Source organism: Vombatus ursinus, unplaced genomic scaffold (genome assembly GCF_900497805.2).
Source record: "Vombatus ursinus unplaced genomic scaffold, bare-nosed wombat genome assembly UNPS02009835.1, whole genome shotgun sequence".
Classification (NCBI taxonomy): domain Eukaryota; kingdom Metazoa; phylum Chordata; class Mammalia; order Diprotodontia; family Vombatidae; genus Vombatus; species Vombatus ursinus.
Genome location: NW_020949613.1, coordinates 2,751,729 through 2,767,803, shown reverse-complemented (window position 1 = coordinate 2,767,803; position 16,075 = coordinate 2,751,729). Strand labels below are relative to the sequence as shown.

Sequence of the window (16,075 nt, the reverse complement as noted above, 5' to 3'; positions counted from 1 at the left end):
CTCATCTAAAAGGAGCTAAACAAAGCTAAAGGAAAGGAAAAGGAGGCGACCTAGATTTACCTGAAAGTCCCAGCCTTGCTGATTTCAGCCCAACACCAGATAAGCTGCCGGAACCCTACAGCCTCCAATTGCCAACATAAGAGGTCCCAGCACAGAAAGCCAGTGACCAAGACCTAGGCTCCCAACACAAGAAGCTTGGGTCAGTGCCCTATGCTCCCCAGCAGGTGAGCTTAATCTCTTTAAAGGCCAGGGAATAAAGAAACACCATGAGTAAAAAGAAAGGTATGATAGATTCATATTAGGAGAAGAGTGAAGATCAAGACAGAAATTCTGAAGAGGACAACACTATCATCAAACCCAAATCTGCAGCAACAAAAGGGAATATGAACTGGTCTGAAGCCCAAAAAGCCTTCTTAGAAGAACTCAAGAAGGACTTTAAAAGTCAAATGAGAGAGGTAGAGGAGGCCTTTAAAAGTACAATTGGCCGATTGGAAAAAAAGTACACTGAAGAAAACAAATCCCTTAAAAATACAATTGGCCAACTGGAAAAACAGTATGCTGAAGAAAATAAATCCTTTAAAAATACAACTGACCAATTGGAGAAGAAAGTACAAAATCTAAAAGAAAAAAATGTGTTAAAAATTAGAATTGAACAAATGGAAACTAATGACTCTGTGAGAGAGCAAGAATCAGTCAAACAGAAACAAAAAAATGAAAAAAATGGATGAAAACATAAAATACCTAATGGGTAAAAGAGCTGACCTGAAAAATTGATCCGGGAGAGACAATTTAAAAATTATAGGCCTACTTGAAAGTCATGATGAAAAAAAGAGCCTGGACAATATCCTTCAGGAAATCATAAAGGAAAAATGCCCTGAAGTCCTAGAACCTGAAGGTAAAATAGCCATAGAAAGAACCCACTGATCACCTCCTCCTGAAAGAGATCCCAAATTGAAAATGTCAAGGAATGTAATAGCTAAATTCCAAAATTACCAGATTAAAGAGAAATTACTGCAAGCAGCCAGAAAGAAACAATTTAAATATCATGCAACCATAGTTAGGATTACACAGACCTTGAAGCCTCTACATTAAAAGACCATGGGGCATGGAATATGACATTCTGTAATGCAAAGGAGCTTGGAATGCAGCCAAGGATTAACTACCCAGTGAAAATGAGCATGATTTTTCAGGGAAGGAGATGGATATTCAATGAAATAGGGGACTTCCAAATGTTCCTGATAAAAAGACCAGAGCTCAACAAAAAAATTGATCTTCAAGTACAAGATTCAAGAGAGACATAAAAAGGTAAATGGGACAGAAAGACACAATATATTGTTAATAAGGGCAAAATGTTTACATCCCTACAAGGGAAGATGACACTTGCAACTCTTGAGAACAGAATTGTTATTATACCATGTTAAAGGAGTATACATAAAGGGGGTGAATATAAGTTGACTTTGATGTAATGATAAAAAAAAAGTAATCAAGTGGGTTAAATGGATCCAAGTAAGTGGATTAGTCTGAGCTAAGAAAATGTACTGAGAAAGGAGGAAGACAAGGGTAAATTACATTACAGGAAAAGACACAAAAACCTATTAGAGCAGAGGTAAAGAAGGGAGGGGGAAGAACATTGTTTGAACCTTACTCTCATCAGATTTGGCTCAAGAAGGGAATAATATAATCAGTTAGGTATAGAAATATAACTTGCACTATAGGTAGTAGGAGGGGAAAGGGAAAGAAAAGGGAGGGGGGATAGAAGGGAAGGAAGAAGCAGTAAGGGTAAATGGGAAGAAAAGGGAAAGGGATGATAGAAGGGAGGTGGGACCTAAGGAGGCGCTGGTCAAAAGCAAAACACTAGTGAAGGGGGTAAAGGAGAAAGGAGAAAGAAAAGCACAAATGGGAGGGGAAAGGATGGAGAAAAAGACACAGATAGTAATCATACCTGTAAATGTGAATGGGATGACCTTGCCCATAAAATGAAAGCATATGGCAGATTGGATTGAGAACCATAATCCTACAATATGTTGTTTACAGGAAACACATTTGAAAAAAAGTGACACAAACAGGGTAAAGTTAAAAGGCTGGAGCAAAATATATTATGCCTCAGCTGAAGTAAAAAAAAGCAGGGGTAGCAATCCTGATCTCAGAAAAAGCAAAAGCAAAAATAAATCTTATCAAAAGAGATAAGGAAGGAAACTACATCCTGCTAAAAGGCCCCATAGACAAGGAAGCAATATAATTACTAAACCTATATGCACCAAATGATATAGCATCCAGATTCTTAGAGGAGAAGTTCAGGGAGTTACAGGAAGAAATAGACAGCAAAACTATACTAGTGGGGGACCTCAACTTCCCTCTCTCTGAACTAGATAAATCTAACCACAAAATAAATAAGAAAGAAGTTAAAGAGGTTAATAGAACATTAGAAAAGTTAGGTATGATAGACCTCTGGAGAAAACTCAATGGGGATAGAAAGGAATATACTTTTTTCTTGGTGGTACATGGCACATACAGAAAAATTGACCATGTACTAGGGCATAAAAATGTCACAATACAATGTAGAAAGGCAGAGATATTAAATGCATCCTTTTCAGATCATGATGCAATAAAAATTATATCTAACAAAGGGCCATGGAAAGATAGACTAAAAATAATTGGAAACTAAATAATCTAATCCTAAAAAATGATTGGATCAAACAACAAATCATAGAAACAATCAATAATTTCATTCAAGAGAATGACAATAATGAGACAACATACCAAAACTTATGGGATGCAGCTAAAGCAGTTCTTAGGGGAAGTTTTATATCTCTAAATGCTTACATAAATAAAACAGAAAAAGAGGAAATCAATGAATTGGGCATACAACTAAAAAACTAGAAAAAGAACAAATTAAAAATCCCCAATTAAACACCAAATTAGAAACATTGAAAACCAAAGAAAAATTAATAAAATTGATATTAAGAAAACTGTTGAACTAATAAGTAAAACTAAGAGCTGGTTTTATGAAAAAACCAATAAAATAGGTAAACTTTTAGTTAATCTAATTAAAAAAAGAAAGAAGAAAACCAAATTACTAGTATCAATAATGAAAAGGGTGAAACTACCACCAAGGAAGAAGAAATTAAAATAACAATAAAGAATTATTTTGCCCAACTATATGCCAACAAATTTGACAATCTTAGTGAAATGGATACATATTTACAAAAATATAAATTGCCCAGATTAACAGAAGAGGAAGTAAAATACTTAAATAGCCCCATCTCAGAAAAAGAAATTGAACAAGTCATTGATGAACTACCTAAGAAAAAATCTACAGGGCCTGATGGATTTACATGCAAATTCTATCAAACATTTAAAGAACAATTAATTCCAACACTATATAAACTATTTGGTAAAATAGGTAAAGAAGGAATCTTACCAAATTCTTTTTATGATACAAATATGGTGCTGATACCTAAACCAGGAAGAGTCAAAACAGAGAAAAAAATTATACACCAATTTCTCCAATGAATATAGATGCAAAAATTTTAAACAAAATATTAGCAAATAGATTACAGCAACTTATTACATGAATAATACACTATGACCAGGTAGGAGTTATAGCAGGAATGCAGGGCTGGTTCAATATAAGGAAAACTATTGGCATAATCCATCATATCAACACCAAAACTAACAGAAACCACATGATCATCTCAATGGATGCAGAAAAAACTTTTAACAAAATACAACACCCATTCCTATTAAAAACACTAGAAAATATAGGTATAAATGGAGTCTTCCTTAAAATAATAAATAGTGTCTATCTAAAACCTTCAGCAAGCATAATATGTAATGGCAACAAGCTAGAAGCTGTTCCAGTAAGATAAGGGGTGAAACAAGGATGTCCATTATCACCACTGTTATTCAACATTGTACTGGAAACATTAGCTTTAGCAATAAGAGAAAAAAAAGACATTGAAGGCATTAGAATAGGCAAAGAAGAAACAAAGCTATCAATCTTTCCAGATGACATGATGTTATACTTAGGGAATCCCAGAGAATCAATTAAAAAACTACTTGAAATAATAAACAACTTTAGCAAAGTTGCAGGCTATAAAATAAACCCACATAAATCATCAGCATTTCTACATATTACCAACAAAGCCAAACAGCAAGAGATAGAAAGAGAAATTCTATTTAAACTTACTGTGGACATTATAAAATATTTAGGAGTCTACCTCCTGAAACAAACCAAAGAACTCTATGAACACAGTTACAAAACACTTTTCACACAAATAAAATCAGATCTAAATAATTGGAAAAACATCAGTTGCTCAGGGGTAGGCCGAGTTAATATAATAAAAATGTCAATTCTACCTACGCTAATTTACTTATTCATTGCCATATCAATCAAACTGCCAAAAAAATATTTTATAGAGTTAGAAAGAATAATAACAAGATTCATTTGGAAGAACAAAAGGTCCAGAATATCAAGGGAACTAATGAAAAGAAATGTAAGGGAAGGTGGCCTAGCCATTCCAGATCTTAAATTGTATTATAAAGCAGCAATCATCAAAACTGCTTGGTACTGGCTAAGAAATAGAGTGGTGGATCAGTGGAATAGCTTAAGTATGCAAGACACAGTAGTCAATGGCTACAGTAATATATTATTTGATAAACCCAAAGACCCCAGCTTCTGGGATAAGAACCCACTCTTTGAAAAAAACTGCTGGGAAAACTGGAAAAGAGTATGGCAGAAACTAGGCATAGACCAAAATCTCACACCATATACCAAAATAAAGTCAAAATGGGTACATGATTTAGATATAAAGGCTGATACTATAAGCAAACTGGGAGAGCAAGGAATAGTTTACCTGTCAGATCTATGGAGAACAGAAGAATTCATGACCAAACAGGAGATAGAGAACATTACAAAAAGCAAAATAGATAATTTTGATTCCATTAAATTGAAAAGGTTTTGCACATACAAAGCCAATGTAACTAAGATTAGAAGGAAGGTAGAAAATTGGGAAAGAATTTTTACTAGCTGTCTCCCTGATAAGGGCCTCATTTCTAAAATATATAGAGAAATAAGTCAAATTTATAAGAATACAAACCATTCCCAAATTGATAAGTGGTCAAAGGATATGAACAAACAGTTCTCAGATGAAGAAATTAAAGTCATCTATAGTCATATGAAAAATTGCTCTAAATCACTATTGATTAGAGAAATGCAAATCAAAACAACTGTGAGGTACCACATCACACCTATCAGAATGGCCAACATGACAAAACAGGAAAATGATAAATGTTGGAGAAGATGTGGGAAAATTGGAACACTAATGCATTATTGGTGGAGTCGTGAAATGATCCCACATTTTTGAGAGCAATTTGGAACTATGCCAAATGGCTATTAAAATGTGCATGCCCTTTGACCCAGCAATAGCACTTCTAGGGCTATATCCCAAAGAGATCACACAATTGGGAAAAGTACCTACATGTACAAAAATATTCATAGCAGCTCTTTTTGTGGTGGGAAAGAATTGGAAATTGAGAGGATGCCCATCAATTGGGGAATGGCTGAAGAAGTTGTGGTACATGAATGTGATGGAATATGATGGTGCTATAAGAAATGATGAACAGGCTGACTTCAGAAAAGTCTGGAAAGACTTGTATGGTCTGATGCTGAGTGAAGTGAGCAAAACCAAGAGAATGTTGTACACAATAACAGCCATGTTGTGTTATGACTAATATTGATAAACTTAACCCTTCCTGGCAATACAAGGATCTAAGACATTTCCAGAGGCCTTGTGATGGAAAATGCTATCCACACCCAAAGAAAGAACTGTGGAAGCTGAATTGTTATTTTTTTTCTCTTCTGTTGAGTTTTGTTTCCTCTTTCTGATGGTTCCTCCTATTGGTTTTAATTTCTACTTACAACATCACTAATGTGAAAATGTTTAATATGAATGTAAATGTATAGCCTATATCAGATTGTGCTCCATCTTGGAGAGGATGGTGGGGATGAAGGGGGAGAAAAATATTAAACTCAAAAGCATTTGGAAGTGATTATTGATAAATCAAAATAAATTAATAAAAAAAAAGAAAAAAGAAAACAGCTGCATAAATACCTGAAGCTTGAGACAGTACACCCTCCACCCTTGAAGCATACCTCTACTTTAACAAAGAGTTAAAAGTTAAAAAGTATGCTGAGAAAATGAGCAAACAGAAAACAATTTGACCATAGAAAATTACTATGGTGATAAAAAAGATCAAAACACACACTCAGAAGAAGACAACAAAGTCAAAGCCCCTGCATCCAAAGCTTCTTAGAAAAATATGAATTGGTCTCAGGCCATGGAAGAGCTCAAAAAGAATTTTGAAAATCAAGTAAGAGAGGTAGAGGAAAAAATGGGAATAGAAATGAGAGTATTTCAAGAAAATTATGAAAAAGAACAGCCAATAGCTTGGTGAAGGAGACACAAAAATACTGAAGAAAATAACAGCTTAAAATAACAGTCTAGACCAGATGATAAAAGAAGATGAGTAGAATGATTTAAAAAGCAGAATTGGACAAAAGACAAAGAAGGTCCAAAGCCTCACTGAAGAAAATAATTCCTTAAAAATTAGACTTGAGATACTTGAAAGATGGCAGCTTCCTTGGGAAGGTTACCTCAGGCTTTGGTTGCTCGGCATGTGAACTCCTTTCTTTTGGGCATTTCTGCAGACTTTAGGCCTGTTGCTACTAGAAACATACTCCCAGTCTACATAATGTTCATGAATGCTACCCATTCAAAATTTTCATTCAGCACCAGTTCTTCAACTTACATGACTGCTGTAACCCAACATGCTCCATCTTTTAAGGGTACGTCTGTTGTCAATGGAGAAGTCAAAGAAATAAGCTTTGATGACTTTAAAGGCAAATATTTGGTGCTTTCCTTCTATCCTCTTGATTTCACTTTTGTGTGTCCAACAGAAATTGTTGCATTTAGGGACAAAACTAACAAATTTCATGATGTGAAATGTCGTGGTTTCAGTGAATTTACAATTTAGCCATCTTGTTTAGATACACAGAGAAAGAGTGGCAGTTTAGGCTATATGAATACTGTTTTCCTATCAGATTTAACCAAACAAATTTCCTAGGACTATGGCATTCTGCTTGAAGGACCTGACCTTGCATTAAGAGGTCTCTTCTTAATTGACTCTAAAGGAGATAACAAGTGCATGAGTGTCAATGATCTCCCCGTGGGTCAAAGTGTTGAAGAAACTCTTGATTTTGTGAAAGTATTCCAGTTTGTGGAAGTGCATGGAAAGGTCTGTCCAGCAAATTGGACACCAGATTTGCCTATAATGAAGCTGTCTTCTAATGCTTCCAAAGAGTCCTTTGATAAAGTGAATAAATAAATGATACCATGTATTGAAGGCCGGCATGGATTTTCCAACTATGAAGAAACCACCAATCAGAATCTATAATAATGTGCAAAAAATTACTGCATATAGAAGTGTAAACAAGTTATGTTTGTATCTATATCACTCAGTTTTCATAAAATGCCCCCCCCAAACTATTTAATCTTAATATTTGTCGCAAGTTCAAAGGATCCTTTAGTACTAAATCCTTGCTTTTCCCATAGTTCTCCTTTACAAACTGCACTTAGCATATATTTGATGTCTTCATTGGAACCTAGAGGTTCCCTTCTTGAATTTATTGGCTAAAGAAATTGTTCATTGCCCTTATATGCACAAAAATGGATGTGTTAAACATTTAATCTGGATACTTTGAGGGACTTGAGTTCTAGGTAAACAGATACAGCTGCTTTCCCTTTACTATCTTTGCAGATTTTTTAAAAATTATTAAACCAAAGTCTTTTTTTTTTCTCCATAAAGTGAATGTCCTGTAATTAAAGATAACTTCAGAGGTCTAATTTGACTCATGTCACATTTGAGTATAAGACAAGTATTGAAGTATATTTGCTTTAAAAAGTGGTAAATTAAAGTAGTTAATCATGGTGTACAGATCAGAGATTTTTAATTCTGGGGTTCATCTTACCATTATTTGAAGTCTGAGTGAACTTTATGTCTTGATACATTTCAAATACTATTTAATTTGGTTGTAAAGGATATCTGTTGAATCCCAGAGTTACATATAATTCAGCTTTGGAAACTATTATTGAACATTTATTTTTCTAGCTGGTGAATAACTCAATGTATGTTCTTTAATCAAGAATAAATAAGTTTTGGGACAGCTGGGTGGTGGAGTGGATAGAGAACCAGCCCTGGAGTGAGGAGGACCTGAGTTTAAATCCAGCTTCAGACACATAATACTTCCTATCTGTGTGACTCTAGACAAGTCACTTAACCCCAATTGTCTCACTAAAAAAAAAAAGTAATTTTAAACTAAAAATTTAGATTTGAGCAAATGGAAGCTAATGACTCTAATAAAGATACAAGAAAACAAAACCAAAAGAATAAAAAAAAAGAAGATAATGTGAAATATCTCATTGGAAAACAACAAAATTGGAAAATTGATCCAGGAGAGATAATTTAAAATTTATTAGACTTCCTGAAAGCCATGATAAAAAAGAGCCTAGGCATCATCTTTCAAGAAATTATCAAGGAAAACTGCCCCAATATTCTAGAACCAGAGGGTAAAATAGAAATTGAAAGAATTCACTGATAGCCTCCTGAAAGAGATCCCAGAATATAAACTAACAGGAATATTACAGTCAAATTCCAGAGTTCTCAGGTCAAGGAGAAAATATGGTAAGCATACAGAAAGAAACAATTCAAGTATGGTGGAGCCAAAATCAGAATAACACATGATTTAGCAGTTTCTACATAAAGGACCAAAAGACTTGGAATATGATATTCTAGAGGGCCAAAGAGCTAGGATTACAGTCAAGAATCAGCTACATGGTAAAACTGAGTGTAATCCTTCGGGGGGGGGGAAATGGATATTCAATGAGATAGAGGACTTTCAAGCATTCTTGATTAAAAGACCAGAGCCAACCACACCCAGAGAAACAAATATGGTGTCTGAATGCAAATGGAAGCATACTATTTGCTCTCCTTTTCCTTTGCTGTTTTGTTTTATTACCTCATTCTTGTGGTTCCTCCCATTAGTTCTAATTGTTCTTTACATCATGACTAATAGGAAAATATATTTAACATGAATCTATATGTAGAGCCTATATCAGATTGTACACTATCTAAGGGTGGAGGAGAAGAAATGGGACAGGGAGAAAATTTGAAACTCAAGTGAATGTTCAAAACTAAATACAAATAAATCTTTTTAAAAAGACCAGAGCCGAATAGAAAATTTGATTTTCAATTGAAAGACTCAAGAGAAGCATAAAAAGGGAAATGATAAGGAACTATGATAAGGGATGTTGTTGTTTTTAAATCTTAGCATTTCTATTATGCATTTTACATTTGTTCTACATGATATAATTTAAACATGAATAGTTATTAGTTGTTATTAGAGTAAAATATATCAACGATGCAGTTATATTCCAAAGTAGTGAGGCTTTCTAGTGTATTGGATAAAGAGCTGGCCTCTGAGTGAGGAAGGTCTTGATTCCAGTGATATACTGGCTGTGTGTTACTTAATCTGTAAGTGCTTGTAGGTAATTCCACCCCCCTTTTTTAAATTAATTAATTAATTAATTTTTAGTTTTCAACATTCACTTCCACAAGATTTTGAGTTCCCAATTTTCTCCCCATCTATCCCCTCCACTCACTTCAAGATGGCATGCATTCTAAACACTCCTTCCCCCAATCACCCCCCTTTCTTTTATCCACTTCCTCTTCTATATTCCTGTAGGGCAGGATACATTTCTATACCCCTTTGCCTGCATGTCTTATTTCCCAGTTGCATGTAAAAATAATTTTTTACATTTATTTTCAAAACTTTGAGTTCCAAATTCTTTCCCTTCCTCACTCCCCACTCACTCTCATTGAGAAGGCAATAAACTCAATATATGTTATACATGCATATTCATGCAAATCACTTCCATAGTAGTCATGTTGTGAAAAATTAACTATATTTCCCTTCATCCTATCCTGCCACCCATTTATTCTATTCTTTCCTTTGACCCTGTCCCTCCTCAAAAGTGTTTGCTTCTGATTACCCCTTTCCTTAATCTCTCCTCACTTCTATCATTCCCCCCTCTCTTATCCCCTTCCCCACTATTTTCCTGTAGAGTAAGATAGATTTCCATACCCAATTGAATGTGTGTTTTATTCCTTCCTTAAGCCAAATCTCATGAGAGTAATCTTAACTCTCATCAAGGAAAACTTGATTTTTTCCCTCTCACCTCCTCCCTCTTCCCCTCCACTGTAAAAGCTTTTCCTTGCCTCTTTTATGTGAGATAATTTACCCCATTTTACCTCTCCCTTTCTCCTTCTCCCAGTATAATTCTCTCTCACCCCTTAATTTTATTTTTTGATATCATCCCTCCATATTCAACTCACTCTGTGCCCTCTGTATATATGTATATATAATACATAAATGTATATATGTATATATGCATGTGTGTGTGTGTATATATATATACATATATACACATATATACATATATATCTATAGATATATAGATATATATGCATATTTCCTCCAACTACCCTAGTACTGAGAAAGATATCATGAGTTACAAATATTGTCTTTCCGTGCAGAATGTAAACAATTCAAATTTAATAAATCCCTTATGATTTCTTTTTCTTGTTTACTTTTTTATGCTTCTCTTGAGTCCTGTATTGGAATGTCAAATTTTCTATTCATATCTCATCTTTTCATCAAGAATACTTAAAAGTCCTCTATTTCATTGAATTTCCATTTTTTCCCTGAAGTATTATGATCAATTTTGTTGGGTAGGTGATTCTTGGTTTAATCCTAGCCCCTTTGATCACCACACAATTATAGTCTAAGTCCTCAGATCCCTTAATGTAGAAGCTACTAAATCTTGTGTTATTCTGATTGTGTTTCCACAGTACTTGAATTGTTTCTTTCTGAATGCTTGCAATATTTTCTCCTTGACCTGGGAACTCTGGAATTTGGCTATAATATTCCTAGGAGTTTTCATTTTGGGATCTCTTTCAGGAGATGATGGGTGGATTCTTTCAATTTGTATTTTACCTTCGAGTTCTAGAGTAGCAGGACAGTTTTCCTTGATAATTTCTTGAAAGATGATGTCTAGGCTCTTTTTTTGATCATGGCTTTCAGATAGTCCAATAATTTTTAAATGATCTCTCCTGATTCCATTTTCCAGGTGAGTTGTTTTTTCCAATGAGATATTTCACATTATCATCTATTTTTTTTCATTCTTTCAGTTTTGTTTTAAAATTTCTTGATTTCTCATACTGTCACCTTCCATTTGCTCCATTCCAATTTTTAAGGAATTATTTTCTTTGGTGAGCTTTTGAACCTCTTTTTCTATTTGACCAATTCTACTTTTGAAGGCATTCTTCTCCTCATTGGCTTTTTGAACCTCTTTTGCTATTTGGATTAGTCTATTTTTTAAGGTGTTATTTTCTTCAGTGTTTTTTGGGTCTCCTTTAACAAGTTGTTCACTCATTTTTCATGATTTTCTTGTATCATTCTCATTACTCTTCCCAATTTTTCCTCTACTTTTCTTACTTGCTTTTCAAAATCCATTTTGAGCTCTTCTATGGCCTGAGACCAATTCATATTTTTCTTGGAGGCTTTGGATGTAGGAGCTTTGGCTTTGTTGTCTTCTGCTTCTGTGTGTTGATCTTCTTTGTCACCAGAGTAAGATTCTATATTCTAAGTTTTTTTTTTTTCCATCTGTTTGTTCATGTTTCTAGCCAATTACTTAACTTTGTAACTCTTTATTAAGGTAGGGCTCTTCTTTCACTGTAAAGGGTGTACTGTCCCAAGCTTCAAAGGTTTTATGCAGCTGTTTTCAGAGATACTTCTAGAGACCTGTAAATTTTCAGTTCTTCCAAGGTGATATGATCAAAGGAGAGGTATTTACTCCTTTCCTGGCCTATGCCAGGTGACCACAAGCACTCTTTTCTACCTTGTAACTGTGAGGAAGATTTCTTCTCCACTGCCCCTAGACGCTGGGACCTAGATCCAAGCATGGGCTAACCCAAAGAATTATGCTTCAGCACCAGCAAAAAGATCCCTGTAATCCCTCTCTGATCAGTTGCTCCATTGCCCCACCCTCTGGAAGCACAGGAAACCACAGGAAGCATCCTTTTTTAACTTTATTTTTTTTGAGTTTTTTATCTGTTTTTTTTTTCACAAGATGACTATTATTGATATGTTTTGTATGATTACATATGTATAACCTATTCAAAATTGCTTGCCTTTTCAATGAGGTGAAGTGGGGAGGGAGAAAGGTAGAGAATTTGGAAATAAAGTTTTAGAAATTAATGTTAAAATTGTTTTTACCAATAACTGGGGAAAATAAAATACTAAATATAAGCTAAAATGTTATAGAAGGTAGCCTAGCAGTACCAGATAACAAACAAATTACAAAGAGTTTATCTTCAAAACAACCTTGTACTGGCTATGAAATAGAGTGGTGGATTAGTGAAATATATTGGGTATACAGTGTACAGCAGTAAATGACCGCAGTAATTTGGTGTTTGAATCAAGCTTTTTGGGCAAGAACTTACTATTACACAAAAACTTCTGGGAAAAATGTATACTGGCCGCACGCCGACCTTCTGCCAGCCATACTCCGGTACCACTCCTTCTATAAGGAGCACACTACCAGAGTCTTACTCACACTCGAGTCTTCGGTCCTCTGCCGGATAACCACACAGAGACGAACCATCGGGAGGCACCAACACCAGAGCTTTATTCAGAGGCCATCACAGCAAGCCATCATAGCAAGCCCAAGCAGCAAGGCCAGAGCAACAGGGCAGGAACCAGGAGAGAGCGCGCGTGTGTTCTGACCACGCTCGTTCTAAGTACCTACTTCGCCCCTCCTCCCCAGCCCGCTTACTAGCCAATGATTGTAGGGTCAGATACCGGAAGGGGCTGTCTGAGTTTAGCACACCAAGGGGGAGGGAGTGACATAGGAGGCTAGGATCGGATATAGGAAGGAGGCATCTGGGATTGGCGCATAGACAAGAGTACGTGACCTAGGAAGTCAGACTCAGGAGGGGTCTGGGGTCAGTGATGCACAAAGGGACCCAGGAAGTCAGGAAGGTCACAAGAGGCATCTGGGGATGATGTTGCATATAGGGAGGGGACTAAGCAAAGGGAACTCAGTCCTCTGCCGTCCCACTCCCACGTGGCACTGCCCCTTGCCTCAGGAGCTCAAGCTCCCGCTACTTCCTTGCACCCAGCTTATCTCACAAAGCACTGCCCATTGCCTCAGGGCTTCTCCGTATCCAGCCCATCCCAGTTCACCACGACTCTGCCTACCACAGCCCCTGCCTCGACTTCCAAAATACCCAGATCTTACCCTACCCTTGCCACAGCGCCCAACCTGGTAGCTTCCAGGATCAGACAGTCCCTCACAAAAATGGAAATCAGTGTGGCAGAAACTAGGCATAGAAAAATATCTTAAAATTATACCAAATATACCAAAATTAGCTCAATATTGGTACATGATTTAGACATAAAGGATATCATAAAAATACGGGCAAACCATGAAATAATTTGCCTATCAGATCTACAAAAAAAGGGAAGAGTTTAGGACCAAATAAGAGATTGATAGAATAATGGGAAGCATAATAAATATTTTATTACATGAAATTTAAAAGATTTTGCACAAAAAAAACAATGTAGCCAAATTAGAATGAAAGAAAAGACATTGGGGGAAAATTTTACAGCAAGTTTCCCTGATAATGGCCTCATTTCAAACATATAGGGAACTGAGCCAAATGTGTTAGAAATAAGAGACATTCCTGAATTGATAAATGGCCAAAGGATATAAACAGTCAGTTTTCAGAAGAAGAAATCAAAGTTATCAATAGTAAAATGAAAAAAAGATCTACATCACTCTTGATTAGAGAAATGCAAATTAAAACATCTCTGAGGTATGACCTCACACCTTTCAGATTGGCTAACATGACAGCAAAGGAAAATGACAAATGCTGGAGGAAACGTGGAAAAAATAGAGACACTAATACACTATTGACGGAGTTGTGAACTGGTCCAAACATTCTGGAGAGCAATTTGGTACTATGACCAAAGGGCTATCAAACTGTGCATCCCCCTTGACCCAGCAACCTCACTATTAGGTCTACATCCCAAAGAGATCAATGAAAAAGGGAAAGAACCTATATGAAATACATATATGTGTGTGTGTGTGTGTGTGTGTGTGTACGTGTGTGTGTGGGTAAGTTGTGGTATATGATTGTAATGGAATACTATTATGTTATAAGAAATGACATGCAGGATGACTTCAGAAAAACCTAGGAAGACTTATATAACCTGATGGAAAATGAAATGAGCAAAACCAAGAGAACACTGTACACAGTGACAGCAATATTGTAATGATCATCATCTTAATGTCTTTTATCAATAGAATGATCCTAGAAAGTTCCAAAGAATCCATGATGAAAAATGTAATTCACCTCCAAAGGGAGAACTGATTAACTTAGGGTCCACATTGAAGCATATTATTGTTCAGTTTATTTTTCTTGTTTTTGTTTGTTTGTTTTGCAAAATGACTATTATGGAAATATATTTTGTATGACTTCACATGAATAATGGTCATCATATCACTTGCCTCCTCAATGGATGTGGGAGGGGTAGGAAGGAAGGAAAGAATTTGGAATACAAAATTAAAAAAATTAAATGTTAAAAATTAAAATAAAATATTTAAAATAATTAAGAAAACATTTTAATTTAATATTATAAACCATCTTATAAAAATTAAAATCAGTAAAAGGGTTTTTTTTTTGTATTTTTCAGAGTAAATGGAATTTACCAATTTGACGTATGCTATGTACTAGGTACAATGTTATGCTTCTGAAGATACAAATATTAGGAATGTGGCCCATCCAAGTATAATTATATTATTATTGATTCTGGACACTTTGAACCTCTTAATACAGTCTGAAATGGTATATAATTTTGGGGAGTACCACATGGCAATATGTTGATTAATATTGAGCTTGTAGCCCTCTAAAGTCTTAGATCATTTAAACATGAATTTTATCCTAGACATATCTGCTTAAATTTATATATGTAAAGTTAATTCTTTTTAAAAGCCAGATGAAAGACTTTACATTTATTTCTATAAACTTTCCTATGCCTTATTTAGTCCCATAGTCTAGTCTATTAAGATGTTTTTATTTCATGGGAGAAGAGATTTGGAATTTTATTTTAGCTATTCCATCTCCCCTGAAGTTTGTAGTATCTGCAAGTTTGGGAAAACTTTTTTTTTCCTTTATCCAGAGCATAAATGGTAAATGGTTTAAGGCCAAGTAAAAATTCATATAGCAGTCCACTAGAGACTGGATATTAACCTACTAATGACTATTCTTTGGGTTCAATCTTTCCGTTGGTTCTGAGTATATCAACCTAGAATAACTTCTATCTTTTATAACTCCACCTTGTTCATAAGGATAAATGAGAGATTTTTTTTCCAAATACTTTGGTAAAATCTAGGTATTACCTTAAAGCAGCTAGGCATTTCACTTGATAGAGAGCTGGCCTAGAGTTAGAAAGACCTAAATTCAAATCCAGGCTCAGACATTTACTAGCTGTGTGACCTTGGGTCAGTCATTTAACCTCTGTTTACTTTAATTCAATGGAGAAGGTAATGACAAACCACTTCACCAAGAAAACCTTATAGATAGCATTGGTATACTATGATCAGTGGGGTCCTGAAGAGTCAGACACATCTGAACAACTCCCATAAAGTATCTGATATAATCTAATAATAGTGACCAAAAAAAGTAATAAGTTTATTCTAGAATAATCTTTTCTATGAAGTTTACTTTTAATGGTTATGACTTCCTTTCTGAACATTTGCAAACTATCCCTTAATGTGTTCTAGATTTTTGCTAGAAATCAAAGTAAGTCTCATTGGTCTATAGCTTATAGATTCCATCCTTTTCACTTTGGAAAATTAATATAACTTTTATATCTTCCCAGGGCTTCAAGATG

General features: G+C 35.1%; 1 pseudogene; it reads left to right on the top strand.

Annotated features, from left to right (window-relative positions):
• Positions 1–6,630: 6,630 nt before the first annotated feature.
• On the top strand, positions 6,631–7,386 carry LOC114036359 (annotated as a pseudogene).
• The last annotated feature ends 8,689 nt before the right edge of the window (positions 7,387–16,075 follow it).